The 16,869-nt window shown below is 37.0% G+C and overlaps 1 protein-coding gene and 1 long non-coding RNA gene across 3 annotated transcripts in view; one reads left to right on the plus strand and one right to left on the minus strand.

The window, feature by feature from the left end:
• Positions 1-16,869, minus strand: part of LOC117709061 (AGBL carboxypeptidase 4) — a 959,025-nt gene that overhangs the window by 435,110 nt on the left and 507,046 nt on the right. The window lies entirely within an intron of this gene.
• On the plus strand, positions 13,346-15,099 carry LOC143442380 (uncharacterized). 2 transcript variants are annotated; one of them, XR_013110509.1, is made up of 3 exons: positions 13,346-13,596; positions 14,180-14,370; positions 14,481-15,099. It is a non-coding gene; the product is annotated as an uncharacterized LOC143442380 (long non-coding RNA). The 2 variants fall into 2 exon arrangements; XR_013110510.1 differs by lacking the exon at positions 14,180-14,370.

A 16,869-nucleotide genomic window follows, 5' to 3' on the forward strand; every position in this document is an offset into this window, starting at 1 on the left:
CAGGCTCTACTCCTGTTGTCTCAGGAAATATATTTAGAAACTACTTGAGTGAACACAGAGTAAGAAGAAAATGTGGGGGTCAAAAGCCTATGAAGATAATGTACACAAAAGTTAACTGAAGAAGACAAAGTACTCAGCAAGTTAACATCTTTGTTATGTAACCATAGGAAATGAGTTCTAACCCCAGCATCTATACAGAAAAGCCAGATTAATGGCCCTTGTTTATAATCCTAGAACTAGGGGATGGAAAAAGCAGGGTCCTTAGAGCTTACTGACCAGACAGCCTAATTTACTTGCTTTAAAGCACAAGGAAGATGATAAGTAATGAAACCCATGTTTGACCTCTGGCCTCCACATGCGGTATATCTCACATTTTCACAGACCCTCTTAATATATGATCTTCAAGTACTCCCTATGGAGAAGAAAAGCAGAGAAAGTATAGTGCTCTTGCTTCTGATACTTTAGAATAACTTAATTTTCATTTTAATTAAATTACTAGAATATTAACTTTAAATTCTCTTTAGCTGTTGAAATTTTTTGTGACTTCCTAGTCTATCAGTTTCATCAGTAAAATACACATTATTGTCTTTAATAGTCGTGGGATACACAATATCATAGTTGTGAGGGTCGATGAGATGATGAACATTTTAAAGATCTACTGGTAGAGAGGAAGTTCATACTAAATGTTTTTGACTACAGTACTGAATATGATAAAGAGAGTAATATGGAAATATAAAGAAGACAACACCGACGATGTTCAAATGACACAATAGCTCTTAACTGTATCATGTAAGCTAAGCTACATTTACAGAACACATCGGGCACAAACATGCAAGATTACATGTCTTTTCTTTCTTTTTCTCTTTATTGGATATTTTATTTATTTACATTTCAGATATTATCCCCTTTCCCCAACCCCCGACCCCCAGGAACCCCTGATCCTGTCTTCACTCCTGCTGCTTCTATGAGGTTTAGTTGGTATTGTCACTCTTCCCATGGGGCCTCAAGCCCCTTCAGCTCCTTCAGACTTCTCTCTACCTCTTCCATTGGGGACCCTGTGATCAGTTCAATGGTTAGCTGTGAGTATCTGCCTCTGTATATATCAGATTCTGGCAAAGCCTCTCAGGAGACAGGTATATCAGGCTCCTGCCAGCCTGCACTTCCTGGCATCTACAACAGTCTCTGCATTTGGTGACTGCACATGGGACAGATCCCCAGGTGGGGCAGTTTCCTGATGGCCTCTCCTCCAGTCTCTGTTCCACACTTTGTCTCTGTATTTGATCCCTTGAGTATTTTGTCACTTCTAAGAAGGACTGAAGCACCCATACTTTGGTCTTCCTTCTTCCTGAGGTTCATGTGGTATGTGAGCAGTATCTTATCTTGGGTATTCTGAGCTTTTGGGCTGATATCCACTTATCACTGAGCACATACTATCTGTGTTCTTTTGTAATTGGGTTCCCTCACTCAGGATAATATTTTCTAGTTCTGAAACTAATAGAAGAGAAAGTGGGGAAGAGCCTGGAACACATTGGCACAGGGGAAATTTTCCTGAACAGAACACCAGTGGCTTATGCTCTAAGATCAAGAATTGACAAATGGGACCTCATCAAATTGCAAAGCTTCTGTAAGGCAAAGGGCACTGTCGATAGGACAAAATGGCAAGAACAGATTGGGATCTTCACCAATCCTAACTCTGATAGAGGGCTAATATCCAATATATACAAAGAACTCAAGAAATTAGGCTCCAGACAATCAAATAACCTTATTAAAAATGGGGTACAGAGCTAAACAAAGAATTTTCATCTGAGGAAACTTGAATGATCGAAAAGCACCTAAAGAAATGTTCAACATCCTTAGTCATCAGGGAAATGCAAATCAAAATGTCCTTGAGATTCCACCTCACACCAGTCAGAATGGCTAAGATCAAAAACTCAGGGGATAGCAAATGCTGGCAAGGATGTGGAGAAAGAGGAACACTCCTCCATTGTTGGTAGGATCTGAAGCTGGTACAACCACTCTGGAAATCAGTCTGGTGGCTCTTCAGAAAATTGGACATAGCATTACCTGAGGACCCAGTTTTGCTATTGGTATATGCTCCAGGTATATGGCATATACCTGGAAGATGTTCCAACACATAACAAGGACATATGCTCCACTATGTTCATGGCAGCCTTATTTATAATAGCCAGAAGCTGGAAATAACCCAGATGTTCTTCAACAGGGGAATGGATACAGAAAATGTGGTACATTTACACATGGAATACTACTCAGCTATTAAAAACAATGAATTCATGAAATTCTTAGTCAAATGGATGGAACTAGAAAGTATAATCCTGAGTAAGGTAACCTAATCACAAAAGAACACACATGGTATGCACTCACTGATAAGTGGATATTTGCCCTAAAGTTCAAAATACATGTATTTTCAATTTACTTTTTGACTGTCACTTTAGAAATTAGAGGATATGCCAAATATCTTACAGTAAGAAATGGTAAGAGAAGGCAGGTAGACAAGTCTAATTTTCTAGATGTAGACCCTTCTTTAGGGATAGGAATGGGATAGGAAGTGATTATTTAAAAAGGCAGAAAACCAGAGCTCAAAATCAAGCAAAACTTAAAATTAAGTCCTTCCTTCCTCTTTCTTTCCTTCCTTGCTTTCTATTCCCCTCCCCCCTCTCTCTCATAGTCTGTTCAGGCTATTTTAAAATATACCTCTGGACAGGGTTATTTATGAATAATATACACATGTAGGAATGGGTCACTTTGTTATAAATAAGGTACCTTGTTACTGCATCTTGATGTGGGCAAGGGCATGAATGCCATGTCCTCACATGGTAGAAACAAGATGGTATGAAGGGCAAAGAGAAGTATGAATGTTTCCCTCAAGTCCTTATGAAGGCAATAATCCCTATAGTGTAACTACGTTCAAAACGGCTTTATTTAATATCAAATTAGAGATTGAATTTTAATGTAACTTAAAAAGAAACATTCAAACTACAGAAAGTCACAGTTAAATATATAATTGTCTCAGTCTACATCTGATGCTATATCAAAATGCTATAAATGGCTTTTCAGTTCTGAGGGCTATACTCCTGCCTTAAGGCTTAGACAAAATAAAAAAGGGGTCATAAAGATCTTATGAGTCAGAGGATCATGGAATTTGCTGTGGGACTGCATCTAGGAATATCAGAATCTATACCCATATTCTTATCTATACAAATTCCTAAACATGAGCTGAACAACGACAAGAATAGTCATAACAAAGTGGACAGGTAGGAGGGAAAGTCCACAATACCTTAACTCTATACAAAGAAATACAAGCAAGTAAGGCATGCTCAGAGTGGTAGAAGTAGGCTTAACCAGAGAAGAACACACCAGTTAGTTACCCAATACCAAATGGTCAGCCCTAGACACATACATACATGCATGTAATAAGAGACCATGAAATTGAAAGAGAACAGGAAGGAAAATACAGGAGGGTTTGAACAGTGGAAAGGTAAGGGAGAAAGGGTGTAATTATATTATAATCCCATCCCAAAATAGCTCACAAAGAAGAAATTAACAGATTCATTGTCTAGTAAAAGATACTTTCTCAGATTCTTCTTTCTGTGTCTTGCCATGGTGGAAGAAACAAGAAGTCTATCTCGGACTTCTATTATAAGAACAAATATATTCTAATTGACTCAATTATTAAAGGCCTCACCTCATAGTAAATACTATTATTTTGGGGTTTACGATAGCAACATGAATTCTAAGGAAATGCAAACATTCAAACTGTAGCAGTAGTGTACTATATTTGTTTAAAGTCTGCAATTTTATAAATATGGGCATAGGATAAATCAATGACTCTATAACCATCTTCATAATATTGGACTTATTTCCCCCACCTAAAAACCCTGCTCTCATTCCTGAGAAAAGCTATTTCTATGTGCTGTAGAAAAAACTAATAAAACAAAAACATTGATGATCATTAAAATGGGCCATCTGGAAAAATTAGCGAGCACAATTTCAGTGTTAGAAACCCTATTGATGGGGCTTAGCAGGAAATGAACAGTGAAATGGTGAGGCAATGACTGCAGACTCATGGGAATATATAATTTTTGTATGGAAGGATTGCTCAGTGATTTTCAGGATACTATAAATATAAAGAAATGCATGCTTATTCAACATTTACTATATATTGCATCCTGTGAAGGAAAGGGGGGTTAATTATGTCTTCAGATGTCAGAAATAACTAACTCAGAGGACATGAGTAGCTTTATGCTAAACAACCATCAAGGGTACCTGGGAGCAGTAAGAGCACAGGGATGGTGGAACATACGTGATAGAAGCTGAAAGTCACCGTCAACGGTACTGGACAGGAAGAGATCAGGAATTCAAAACAAAGAATTACACATGAAATGTCAGTTTCCTGAGTATCAAAGTTCATGAGAGAATTCTGAGGAGGGTATATTGTGGCTGAAGCCAAACAACTCCTTCAGAGCTGGATGGACTTTGGTAGAAAGATGAACTCATGCCAAATTAGTATTAGGTACTTTGTTTCATACTACAACCTCACCAACTTAGCACTTTTGCATCTTGCTTTTCCCACAAGTAGAACAAAGCATAATGTAATAAAATGTTTGTGAAAAGCTTTGCATTTCAAAGTGTGGCTTATGTCTGTATATGGCTATTATTTTATTAAGATAGCTAATAATTCAAAGATAAGTTTACTCAATAAGGGATAAGAACTGTACTTATCTGTGGGTATAATGTCAAATATTCAAAATATAGTTGGGGATTATACAGGTTCTGTAAAGTGGCAGTAGTAGGCTCTCCAAGACCTGTCAGTTTGTCCTGAGTTGTTGGCTAGGTTTCCAGTATTAAGCATGGTTTCACTTTTGTTGAGTGAGCCCTAACTCCAACTAGAGAAGTGTTGGTTACCATCAAAGGGTCTGTGCCACTAATGTACTTTTAATATTATCCTGACATGCTGATCACTGTTGTGGAGCAAAGGCATCTTTGCATAACAGAATATTAACTGAAAATATTCCAAGGTAATTAAGAAATAGTTGCATAAGCATATTATTTGGAGATATGAGGAACATATGAGAAAAATTTTAAATGTTTGGAAAGAGACTGCAATCCAAGAGCAAAAACTGAGGCTAATGATATGTGGGCTGAAGAGAACTATTTTTTAATTTATTTTTTTTAACTTATTCACTTTACATCCCACTCACTGGCTTCCACCAGGTCAACCCGTCACAAAATCCCTCCCCCTTCTGCTCTGTGCAGGTGGGGCAGGTAGGATGTGTGGGAAACCTCCCCCCCCCCCGAGGTATCCCTCCCACCCTGGTACTTCAAGACTCTGTGAGGCTAGGTGCTTCCTCTCCCACTGAGAAATATTTTTTCTTTTTACTATAAACCTCTCTTTGTGTTCTGATATTTTTGTTGTGTACTTAACCCATTACTGTGTTAAAATTATTTAAAGTTTTTTAAAATGAATACTTTTGAAGACTTTGATAACAAAGACCATATTAATATAAACAGACAGATAACTAATTCTCAAACACCTTTTCCTTTCTTTGTTTAGTAGATATTTATTAAATTTCCATAGCACACCAGCACTGAATCTGTGCTAAGATAGACTTGATTGCATTCAAGGGAACATTTTTTCTCCATTATGTGTTAAATGAGCACCCAGGCCAAGTGGTATGGCTGATAGAGGTCACAGTGGAAAAACCTAGAAGAAATACTCAGTGTAATCTCTTGGGAAGCAGGGGAGAGTGTTTGTAACTACAGACTATTTCTCTTCTACACAGAAGTTCTTTGGATAAGTTCTGGTTGTTCAAAGGATTTTCCTATTCCACTAAACAGCAAAATTCTTGAGGGCAGGCAGTATTTTCAGGTTCATCTCTAAGCTGTCAAGCATTGCTTTAATACATAATATATACTTAGTATTTGGTGACCTGAGTTCAGCCCAAATCTTAGAACATCAAAATTGAAACCCTTTATGGAGATTTCCAGTTCAATTGAGAACAAAGCTTTTGACTTTCCTTAATATTAAATCCCAAAGTGCCAGAAGACATAAGACTACAGAATCACATCAGTTCTGGTTTGAGTGGGTCTTTTACTTTCCTCTCAAGAGCACTGTTGTCTGACTTGCCCTGCTAATTATATACCCTGAGGGATCAGATCCAAACTTAGCACATGCAATCTTTGCAAGTCTGTCCTCCTTTTGTATATTTCTAAGACCTTTATGGAAATAGACAAGAACAATGAACGGAGGCTGGAAGAGGAAGGAAAGCCACCCTATAATCATGTTTATTGTTTTTATAATAGGTTTATAGAATTATGAATGAAGCTATTTTATTAATAGGAATTTTAATTATCCACCATGGTGAAGGGTGAGGGAAAATATCTCTCAGCCCCACTAATTAATGTGGGTATTCAATGTCTGTTAATTAAGGACAAAGGGGACCAAAGGCACACAATCCACTCTTGACACTGATGAATGCAAAGTCAAACCAATAGCTTATTTCCAAATTAACATGGCTGATAAAGAGTCAAGCTCAAACCCCAAGCTTTTCCTCCTCAGGGAACTATAATTTTCTTGTTTAGACAACAGAATAAAGGGCTCATCTGTGATCCCAGGAACAAAGCCCAGCATTGCAGCCCCAAAGAGATGAGGGGCTATGGATTATCATGTGAGGCCTGCATTTCAATAGGAATTTTGTAGACTTTTTATACTCTTAGCTTACCCCAGGAACTCTCTGTAGCTTAGATTCAATGTTAGGCTCTAGCCATGCTGTTCTAAAATAATTCACCTCTTGGACTATGAACACATACACTTCTTGGCCTCTTTAAATCATTGCTTCTGGATTTATAGAGTTATATTAGTTGCATGCAAGCTAGCAATGAGTCTCTTTGCAGTGATTGTTTCTGTGCCTACCAGTTGCTAATCAAATCTCTCTGGTCTTTAGAGGAAGCAAGAAAAAATTACTGTCAATTGATAGCTCTAAATTTCATGATCTACTGGAACTGTACTCTATGATTTTATGCTTTTAGTGTAAAGAGAGGTGTGAAACTGCCATACAGATGTTGCGGCTTTATTATTTAGGATATGAAGTCTAGTGAAATTAAGAGGTTTGTGTAACATGGAGGCAGATGTTCACGTGTCTCCACCACTCAAAGATAGTTGATATATCTAGGTTGGGTATTGGGTTACACTTCTGATTGAGCAATACCAAACTTATAAAGCCTTTGATTAACATTTTAAAAAATTGTATAAAAGCAAAAAGGGAAAGGGGGCATGGGATAGGGGTTTTCTAGGGAGGGGAAAGGGGGAAAGTGGATGGCATCTGAAATGTAAAGAAAATATCCAATAAAAAAAAAGAAGAGGTTTGTGTACAGTCATGAATTTAGTAACTTCAGACATTGGCAATCAATAGTTTGATTCCAAACTCAGTTTTCTTAGTGATATACCAGATCTTTTAAGTGGTATGTTCCATGTGACTTTTCTCAACTTTTTTTTTTCATTTTTTGGTTTTTCGAGACAGGGTTTCTCTGTGTAGCCCCGCCTGTCCTGGAACTCACTCTGTAGACCAGGCTGGCCTCAAACTCAGAAATTCGCCTGCCTCTGCCTCCCAAGTGCTGGGATTAAAGGCGTGCGCCACCACCACCCGGTGTTTTCTCAACTTTTGTACTATAAAACACAATAGCAACCAAGTCACTCATTCTTTTTGGTGGTGGTGGTGCAAGTATAATTCAGCCATGACAACATACACACACACACACACACACACACACACACACACACACACACACACACAACTACACTATATCTGAGGTAGGGTAGTATTTTTGTTCACCATTAACACACAGTACAAATTATAATGCTGTTATATAATTTTTTAATCAGTAATTGTATGGTCTGGTGTGTACATAGCCATGTAAACATATTATGACACTAAGATATGTCACCTTCTAAGGTATTTAATATTTGTTAACTAGTACTACATCTAGCTTGCTATGGAAACAACCAAGAGAGCCCTTTTCTCTAACAGGGTGTAAGAAAGAAACTGACATTGAGCCATATCTACCACATTAGAATAAACTAATGGGTGGGGTAAAAACTTCCCTAACAGTGAACAGCATATGTAAAGACAGTGAGATGTGCAACAGTGAAACACAGTTGGAGAAATATAAGTAAATATGTATGCATAAACCACAGAGTGAAAAGTTTTGAAGTCCCTAAGGAATTTAACTTTATTCTGAAGGATGTTTTGTATTCACTGAAGAGTTTCATGCAAAATACTGACATGTTGATATTTGTCTATAACTTAAAAAATAATTAAAAATCTTTTAAAATGAAGCCAGCAAGAGGTCTTGAGGATTTGACTTTCATAAATGTTTGACTCATTATTGTCTATGCTGGATCCAGTAGTTGATGGTGTGCCTTCATATGTGTATGTATAAAAAGCAATATTAGCAATAACATTTTCCTTAATTAATTTTCCCATGACTGAATTCCTACTTGAATATTCATTCCTACAGCAGCACTGTGTGTTGTGATGCACTTCGGCAAAATTAACTCAACAATCGCTTCTTTCCAATTTTAATATTCCATTGGGTTTTCTATTCCCGAAAACTCATTAGTATCTGAGTGCATTGCCGAAGAGAAACAAGAGCGAGGCATATTGTGTGAATGTGAGTTGAAGAAAAGAGACAGCTGGCACGAGAATTTTCTAATAAAGCTCCCCAAGGACTGTTATGTCTTAACAAAAAAAAAAAAAATGAAAGAAAGAAAAAGAAAAAAGAAAAAAGAGGGTTCTTTGAGCTTCCCCTTTGTACTAAACCCTCTGAATTTTACTCACATCTAATACAAATGTTGGCAAAAGCCAAATTTTACTTACTGAAATTTCTCATGGGTCTCTTTCAAAAATTTCTGATGGTGCTAAGAGCTTGTATGAAGATTTATTTCAACATACACATGTTTCCATATACAGATGACATATTTTTAATCTTCAGAAAAAATTATCCCAATATGTGTTTGACTATCCTTTGTAATTCTCCTAATATGGTCATGATGTAATTTGACCATGCAGTTCCACCCATGTATTTCCATTTATTCACTGTATTCATGACACTATTTCTTCAAAGAATGTTTTTCTCATCTTCTTTATATAGTGACATTCTAACTATCTTGAAGATTATTATATTTGATTGACAAAATCAAATATTTTGTCCTTCAAGAAAGTTCCAGAATCTTCTAGCCCTAATATTATTGTAATCATATGAGTTTGATATATTACTATCAAATTACATATGAGGGCACTGGGGTTCAGAAAGAGTAAGTTGCTCAAGGACTATACAACTAAGTACGAGTGCAAAATTATACCAGTGTGAACTTTTAGCAGGAAGGTGAGATAATCACAAGTTCATATAAAACCACAGAAACTGGTTTTCCTGATTTATTTGCCTACTGTTGAAGACGGTGGGATAACTTGAGATTAACCTTGAGTGATGGATAGAGTGGGAATTCTGAAGGCAAACAGTAGATGAAGAATATTCCAGGTAGGAGGTTACCTGAGTGGAAAATACATAATACATGGGGGAAGGTGGAGGGTGTTGAGAAGCCATAACTAACCAAATTAGCTACTTCTAAGTCCCTTTAAGAATCAGGAAGCAAAGAGGAAGCTGAGAGCCTGGGTAGAAGAAGCATATTGTTTACACAATTCACCATATACCAGAAAAAAATATAAAGTATCAGGACTATAGAATGTATAGCTAATTGCTAATTTTTAGCATCTAATGGCTACATGGGCTGTGCCTGGGTAGAGACACAACATCACCTGAAGCTGATTTGATGGCAAATCTTTACGAAAGAAAAGTATTGCAATGCCTGCAGGAAGAGAAATGATTAGGAAAAAATGTTTTTATGGAAGGAAGAAATGTGAGGGCAGGGAACAAGGCAGAGCATTGCATAAAACAAGTAAAATCAACCCCTAAACTGGGTCAGGAGGCAGGGAGGTGTGAGGGGGAAGTAGCAAGAACTTCCTTCTTGTTTTTAATGTGTTAAGACTGTTTTAGTTCAATGTGAGGCATGATCAGGAAGAACATATGTCCAAGTTTCTCTTGTTTTGAAGTGTTGATTGGTATAACTAAGAATACTAAAATAGATCTATAGACACACTGAAACATTTCTAAAGTAACATTATCATCTATTCTGAGGGCCAAGAAGGATTCACTATACTCCCTATCCTAAAATACAGCTGGCCCTTGGCTGCATTGTTAATGTTAGACAAATAGCATCCTTCCAGCCAGGCTTAGTGGACTTCCCTTTAGCAGCCTGGGAATTTTCACAATAGTTCTGATGCTTTGTTTATCACTAGCACATTTATAATATCCATGGAAAGCCATCTCTGCTGTCTGTGACATTTAGTATGCCCTTTTCTGTAGAGCCTATTACATTGAGGAAGGTGTTTATGAGTACAGAGATGTTCTCTCTTACTGTAACATCTACAGAGCCTACTATGCAGCTATATATTTATTGATTAATCAAATAGAGCAAAACCTGGACTAGAAATTCTGGGTTTAGTTCCTAGGTCTGTCTTATAATAAGAGTTTACTGTTAATAACAAGTAAATGTTAATAACACTGATTAACAATTTACTTCTAGGCAAATTGTGTAAAGTTCCTGAGTATCTGTGAAATGGGAAATAGAACTTGTCCTGTTAAAGTCAGATTCTTGTGAGGAAGAAGCACTTAGAACAACATTCTATGATCATCAAAAAGAGGTAAATTAAGATAGCCATTATACAGGAGGCCCTATTTCTAGTTCTATACATCCAACAACACTTTTAAAGCTCACAGCAGCTTTAAAAGGACATGATCATTGCCTTCATCTTTCAATTGAAGACACTGAAAGTCATAGATTGTTAAGATTTCACCCTTAGTTACTGACAAGTCAAATGTGGTAGAGCCATCCTGTCTGACTTTGTAACATCCCCTGTTTTTATATTCTGCTGTGTAAAAAAATTAGTTTTAATAAAATACTGATATTCAAATGTAAGATTTTACAGAAGCATATCATAGATGGTCAAAAGTCATTCTTGAAAGATATAGCAATTGCATCTGCCTTTGCATAGAAATAGACATGTTCTTGCCATAATTAACATGATGGTTAGCAGCAATCCTTGTAACTAGGGTAGGTGTGATTTTGCAAACATATATTTGATCTGCATCAGTAGACCAGCTGATATTTTTCCTAGTTCTGTCCAGTCTCCATTAGTAATGCTCATTTTATGTGTTAAGTGAAGAATCATCTTTGTAACATACACCATATTTATTATAACTATTTTCCTTCTTTCTTCCACTGTTCTTCCTATAACAGTTTTAACAGTGCTGAGTATCTTTAGTAAGAACAAATTATGCCATGTAAAAGAGAAGTACTGTTTTTATGGTACTCTAACTCTGCTATTGCTTAGTTTTGAAACTTTGGGTTCTTGGGAACTAGCCTTTCTCTACAAATTAGCAACAAGCATAAACAGACTCAGCACTGTATAAAAAAAAGTTTGGGATATTTCCACATATTTCTATGTCTGTCACCTTGTAAACGTTGGTTTGTTTTATTTCTTGTATATCTTTGATGTTTAAAATTATTGCTCAAAGCCAATAGATGCAGAAATTAAGACTATCACTTCTCCATGGTGGGACTCAGTGTCTCTATCTGCAATGAAGCAGATCAACTTGATCTATGTTCATAGTGTTAGAATTGTGATTATAGCTTATACCTGTCAAAGGCAAAGTTCTTCCACATGAGCTGTGATGTGGTTAGCAGGGCTCTGAGAATGGAGTCATCTCCAGCAAAGGTTGTTTGAGGGTTCTGGAACAGGAAGTCCAGAAATACCAACACATAATTGTTAGAAAAACAAAAGAGATATTTAAGCACAAAATGGCAATGTATTTATCAGCTTATATAAAACCCAAACACAGTGAGAATCAGAAAACCACAGAGAACATTAAAAGTGAAATGACTGACAACATTCCCAGAATGGGGACAGGGATAAGAGAGAAGACCAAGAGTTTATAGAGTTCCATGTCATAGAAGGTAAGTAATTTCTAAGGGCCAAGAGGCTTGGTAAGTTTTGGCTATTAAAAGTAGCACTTTAGTGACTATGGGCTGTGAGAGGTCAACAGATATAGAGGACTAATGAGGAAGAAACCACAAGACCTTCAGTATGTGCACAGTGAATTTGTGGGCAGTGAAGAAACCAATTGCTGCAATAACAGTGGTTATGTTCTGAGATGTGGTGGGAAAGGAGGAAGGCTAGACAAGTCACTACGAAAGACTCTCAGACAGAACTAGGAACAGGCAGAATCTTTCCAATTTTTTAATGGTTATAAAATTACAAATAGATGTTGATTTATTGATCTAATTATAGTTTTCATAAATTTTTATTTTCAATATTTGTAAATACCTAAGTAATTCTTAGTGTTGAATGTATTTACATGTATGTGGATATTCATATGACTCTTCACATATATGCACATGGATAAATGCATGCATGTACACAGGTGTGCAAAGGCCAAGGTTAATATTGAAGTCCTCACTGATAGACCTCAGAACTCTACTATAATTTTTGAGGCAAGCTGTCTCCTTGAACATAGAGCTCATTAACTTGGCCATGTTAGATGGCTAATGAGCTCCAGGGATTCACTTTGATCAATCTCTATGTTCCCAGGACCAAGATTACAGACAATACACCACCATGCCCAGTTTTTTAAATGGATCGTGGAAACCAAAACACAGGTTATTCTGATTGAATGGTGACACTTAGCTTAATTATCTCTTAAAACCTGCACATAAATACATTAAAATGCTACTCTATGGTCTTGAAGATTTCTGGGGCAAGAAAATGGTCCTTGATCAATCTTAGTAGCAGAAATCTGATTCTGTTTAGTAAAATAGGTGACAGGCTTTAGAAAGCTGATCAGCATTTTCACTTTTATTAGCAGAATCCCACTCTCCTTATCAGTAATTCTACTCTTTTAAGCACACCATTCAACCCCCAACATATGAAACTGGAGCTTTCAACCTTGCACTGGCTGAATAGCTGCCATTACTTGGAGAACAGCCAGATCTAGAGGGGAAAAAAGAACAAAGCTGTTAGGAGGATTACACAGAGTTGCATGAGTATGTGAGGGGCCTTGTTCAGTGACAGGCATTGGGCCGCTCTGCTCCAACAATGGTTCTTGTTTTATTCCCTTAGGAGGTAAGGATCAAATGGTGAATAACAAACAGCTTGTACTCACTGGGATTTACAGCCTCATTAGAAAGATGAGACACAAGGAATAAAAACAATCTCCTAATGATTCACAGTTTACAAATCACTTTCACATCCACTATTTCATGTCAGATTTCTAACCTAGTTACTAGGGCAAGGCATATTATTTGCTGTGAAACAGATGAGGACACTACCATTCACTGAGACTGCGCTTACAAAAGACAAGCTTGTTGTTCCGTGGTTGGACAGGAATACCTGGATCTAGATTCTGTCTCTTTCCATTACACATCAAAGCAGCTTATTATGGATATCTAGCACTAACACTGTGGTAAGTACAAAGTGCTGAAACTAAAGTGCAGACCATACATGATGGGAATTGTAATTTATAGTTTCATTGTAGAAACAACTTGGTAAGAAAACCTTGAGGAAAAGGGTTCACTTTGCATTGTCCATTGTTGTTATCTTTTAGGATCTACTTGAGAAGACAGTCAGTCTTCATTTGATCTTTGCCTTTGTATTATGAGATTCTAATCTCTAGAAACTATCCTTCTATGACCATGGATTGTATGAAACCAAATAGAGACAGAAAGACTGTATAGGAAGAAACTAAAGAAGTCTAGCTGATAATGGTGCATTTATGGGCAGCTGGTCCAATGAGATGTTTTTCTCCACTCTTAAAGTCTCATTTCTGTTTAATATAGACATCTTCAGTAAATAGTCTGTTTTCAGCCAACAGAAGGCACTTGGTATTAGCAGCCAACTAAGAGTTGGCTAAGACTTACTGCTCCAACACAGATTGTGATAATGGGTTCTGGATTCTTATAGTCAAAACCATAGTGCTTATCTTCGGCTACTCTCCCATTTTCTGTCATTTCTCATCTATTATGCAAACCTCTTCTCTGCTTCCCTAGATGTCATCTTGAAATGAAGTGGGCAAGCCCAGATTCATTCAGAATGGGCTTCTGACTCTCTTATTTTGTATGTGGAGATGTCGAGGACTGGAGGAAATGCAGCTAACTTGGTTGTTTTTTTCTGAAAAAAAGAAGATGAGAACTTAATGTCTGTTCCTAGGAAGTCATGCTACCCTTGGGCAAGTTTAGCAGTAAGCACCGGACTCAATCTGAAAGATGTATCCTGAGTTTGCTACTGTGAATGTACTGTTTCATTTAATCCATTTCTGTTCTGAATAGCATTCATATTTTTACTCTACAGATGAAGTAACAGATTCAGAAAGATATCTGGACTCTCTTCAATTTTCTACAGCCAAGAAGAAGCTGGTTGAGAATTCATTCCTCTGACTGAATGTACTATTTTTCCCCCCTTGGGCTCGTAAGTTGCAGTAGATGTGTAAGTTCTAGATGGCACAGCTCAAGTGCAAAGTGGGTTTGGGTTGGTCTCAGGGATAAAATGTGGAAATGGATCTCTGGGAGAAGTGTTATGAAGGCCAGGATGAAAGGGTAAGTTTTAAAGGGAGGAAGAAGAGGTCATGAATTGTAACAGAATGTGCAGAGGTGGGACTACTACATTGGGTACATATGAGCACATGTGCTCTCGGGCCATAAGAGCATTTTGAGGAAGAAGACAGTGTTGTTTGTCTGGGACCAGGGCTTTTAGCCTAAAAATGTCTCTTTCTAACCTTCCTCACAGTGGCTGTGGTGATCATCCCCCAACTGAGAGACTATGTCAGCAAGCAGTAATTTGGTTCTATTTCACTGACCATGTTTAGTCAAGAGCTTTGTTGTTGTTCCTTTCAAAAACTTTTTAAAAATTGTGTTGTGTTGAAAAATAGCCCTCAATCTCCTAATAATAGGCAGATGTCTGCTTGAACAAATATCAGCTCTCTCATAATTCATTGTTTTTAATACCCTACCATTTGCCTATTGAGTCCAACAACCTCCCAAATTATTCACCCAAGTTCTTGTCCTGTATGTGACTCATACTGTTCTAGTTCACAGGGTAGATACAGGATGCCTGCATGTGGTTAGCAAGTTTTGTTGGATCCTTAATACTATTTTCTTTGTGAATCTTCTATCCCTTTGCTTGGTCAACTGAACTTGTTTCTAGGAAGTACCTTCAGTACTGACTATGTCAGGGCCAGGACTGCGTAGAGACTGATCCAACAATTTAACAGTTTTGCTAAATTTGAACTGTCTGCTTACTGCAAATTATCTAATCTTTCTGAGAATCAAAACCTCATCTATAAAATGGCTGTAAGGAGCCTACTACACAACAAGTGCTAATAACAGTTGCATGACCCTTCTACATAAGCTGTTATCTAATCTATATTGAGGATTGAGAAAGTTTGCACTAGCACTGACAAGAACTTTATATGCATCATATCAGTTAATCATCGTTATCTCTGAATAAGATTGGTACTGTTTTTATACACATGAATAAGTAAGGAAACTACAAAGTTTAAGGTGTTAAGTAACTACCCAAATAAAATCCTACAGTTAAAGGTGTGAGAGCAAGAATAAGGACCTAAGCATTGCATACTGGCCAAGAATCTGAACTCAAAACTGTTCACTGGCTTTCTCTTAACTTAAAACTACTTTACATCTTTACTTCCTAAGGCAGGGATGCTATCTTATGTCCCAAGTCTGACTGTTTCTCTGTATCGTACTCTTTAATAATCTGTCTGGTACTGTCTCACTCATGCCAGTCCTTCCATAAACTATAGTCCATTAGATATAGACCCACTGGTCTTTCTCTGTGGGTATTGATTCCTGAATATTGCTCTTTCCATTCTCTGCCTAGTGAAAAATGATTTCTTTACTATTTAAGTATATTTTTGCTGAATATCTATGTCTCAGGCCCAGTGTGAGGCATCAGGAACAAATTGGATGGGGCTCTTGTTTTAGAAGTCAGTTCCAATGGAGGAGACAAACAAAACAGAGAGATGCTACTGGCATTTTCAAATTTCTTTTACAGTTCACATGGCCAATATATAAGTAATTAATTTGTCTTACCAATTTTACACCCAGTCTCTCCTGAGTTTGAGAATTTTTCACATGCTCTCTTGTCATTCTACTGTTCAACTATTACTTCTTATTAGATTGCTACAATAATCTGCTCACTCATTTTTTGAATGTACATTGTATATTTTATACTATCCTTAATATTGTAACCATATTCATTTGAGACATATGTATATCTCTTAAAAATAATATTTTGCCTTTCTGATGCCCTTAACATTATGGAAAAATAATAAATGCCTGCATTTCTAAAGTAAAAAGAACATGTTGAAATATACAAACAAAATACTTTGAAAGTTTGAAGGTCCTTGTAGGTTTTGACATCATATGGACAAAATTATGATGCTGTCATTATTTCCACCCAACATTTGGCTATTAGATTATGGCAATTGTCATCTACCCTAAGTTACTCTATATTACTTTAATAATAGGACAAGTTTAAAAATTCATAAATTCACTGATTCATTAATTTCAGTCACTGATCCATTAATTTCACAGATGTTCACTGAGCATCTATCCACTGTGTCTGAAGTACAGACTGGGTACTAGAAATAAAGATTCAGGTCACACAGCTCCAGTAGATGTCCTGGTGCTTGGTGCTTCAGTAACAATCAAGGAAGACTCAG

Source organism: Arvicanthis niloticus, chromosome 5, assembly GCF_011762505.2.
Source record: "Arvicanthis niloticus isolate mArvNil1 chromosome 5, mArvNil1.pat.X, whole genome shotgun sequence".
Classification (NCBI taxonomy): domain Eukaryota; kingdom Metazoa; phylum Chordata; class Mammalia; order Rodentia; family Muridae; genus Arvicanthis; species Arvicanthis niloticus.